We start from the raw sequence: 2,045 nt of genomic DNA, 5'->3' as shown, positions 1-2,045 counted from the left end.
TTTTTTTTTTTTTTTGTCTTTTTGAGACAGGGTCTCACTATACAGTTCAGGCTGGCCTTGAGCTCACTTTGTAGCCCAGGCTGGGCTTGAACTCAGTGATTCTCCTGCCTCAGCCTCCCGAGTGCTGGGATTACAGGCATGTGCCACCACACCCAGCTACCATGCTGCTTTTATCACAGTAATTTTGTGGTATAATTTCAAGTCAGAGATTGTGATTCCCCCTGCTTTGGCTTTGTTGCCCAGAATTTCTGTTGCTATTCTTAGTCTCTTCTGGTTCCAAATGAATTTAAGGAATAAACATCTTTAGTTTTTGATTGGGGTTGTACTAAATCTGTATAACAATTTTGGAAGTATGGCCATTTTTACTATGGTTCTTCCTACCTAAGAAGGGATATCTTTCCATTTTCTGATTTTTACTTAATTTGATCGCCTTTTTCACAGTACTGTAGTTTTCAATGTAAAGGTCTTTTACTTACTTCATTAGATTGATTCCTAGGCATTTTTCTTTTTTGGATGCTGTTGTGAAAAGTGTTATTTCCCTGATTTCTTGCTCAGTGAGTTTGTTATTTGTGTATAGGAATGCTATTAATTTTTGTCTTTTTGAGATAGGGTCTCAATGCATGGTTAAGGCTGACCTTGAGCTCACTTTGTAGCCCAGGCGGTCTCCAACTCGTGACAATCTTCCTGCCTCAGTCTCCCGAGTGCTGGGATTACAGGCGTGTGCCACCATGCCCAGCCCTGCTATTAATTTTTGAGTGTTGACTTTGTATCCATCTATACTGAATTTGGTTATTCTAGAAATCTCTTGGTGGAGTTTTTGGGGTCTTATATGTAAAATATTATGTCATCTGCAAATAGTGATAATTGAACTTCCTTCTTTCCTTTCCTTTTTGGTACTGGGAATTGAACTCAGGATCTTGCGCTTGCCACAGAGACTTGGGCCGCTGAACTATATCCCCGGCCCTTCCTTCTATTTCTTTCTCTTGCCTAATTACTTTGGCTAATGTTTCCATAAGTATATTGAATAAGTGTGATGATAGTGGATATCCTTGTCTTGTTCCTGATTTTAGAATAAAAGCTTTCAGTTCTTGTTCATTTAGTATGATATTGGTTGCTGGTTTATCATAGATGGCTTTTATCAGGTTGATAAAAAGACCATCTACTCCAATTTTCTGTAGGGTTTTTTATCATAAATGGGTGTTGGACTTTGTCAGATGCTTTTTCTGCATCTATTGAGATGATCATAGTTTTTGTACTTGGCTCTGTTAATGTGGTGTATTACATTTATTGATTTGCATATGTTGACCCATCCCTGCATGCCTGGGATGAATCCTACTGGGTAATGATGTATAGTCTTCCTGATGGTTTGCTGCATTCTGTCTGTCAGTACATTACTGAGGATTTTGTGTATAAGTTCTTTAGAGAGATTGGCTTGTAGTTCTCTTTTTTGGTTGGATCCTCTGGTTTTGGTATCAGGGTAATGCTTGTTCTCAGGAATGAATTTTGGTTTCATTAAAGAGTTTAAGGGCTGGTGATATAGCTCAGTGGCACAGAGCCTGCCTGGCAAGCTCAAGGTCCTGAGTGCAATTCCTGGTACTCCCCCCACCCCCACCCCACCCCACCCCAAAATTTGAAAAGCAGCAGCATAAGGTCTTGTCTAAATTTCTTGCAGAATTCAGCACTGAATCTGTTAGGACCTCAGATTTACTTTGTTGGTAGGTTTTTTTTTTTAATTTGTATTTGTTTATTTATTTATTTTTTGTCTTCTTGAGACAGGGTCTCTCTATGCAGTTCAGTCTGACCTTGAGCTCACTTTGTAGCCCAGGCTGGCCTCGAACTCGCAACAATCCTCCTGCCTCAGCCTCCCAAGTGCTGGGATTACAGGCGTGTGCCACCACGCCTGGCTTGTTGGTAGGTTTTTCATTACATCTTCAATTTTATTGACTGATATTGGGTTACTTAGAATTTTTATATCTTCTTGAGTCAGTTTTGGTAATTCATATGTATCTAGGACTTTGTCCATTTCTTCTTCTGATTTTTTTTTT

The 2,045-nt window shown here is 39.5% G+C and overlaps 1 protein-coding gene and 1 long non-coding RNA gene across 2 annotated transcripts in view; both read left to right on the top strand.

Moving 5' to 3' along the window:
- The window catches only part of Unk (unkempt family zinc finger), a 45,769-nt gene that overhangs the window by 12,564 nt on the left and 31,160 nt on the right, over positions 1-2,045 (top strand). The window lies entirely within an intron of this gene.
- LOC102012010 overlaps positions 1-2,045 on the top strand; it is a 14,633-nt gene that overhangs the window by 12,023 nt on the left and 565 nt on the right. The gene's annotated exons all lie outside the window — the stretch shown is intronic.

Source organism: Chinchilla lanigera, unplaced genomic scaffold (genome assembly GCF_000276665.1).
Source record: "Chinchilla lanigera isolate Chin_1 unplaced genomic scaffold, ChiLan1.0 scaffold00105, whole genome shotgun sequence".
NCBI lineage: Eukaryota > Metazoa > Chordata > Mammalia > Rodentia > Chinchillidae > Chinchilla > Chinchilla lanigera.
This window is presented reverse-complemented; position numbering and strand designations above follow the sequence as displayed.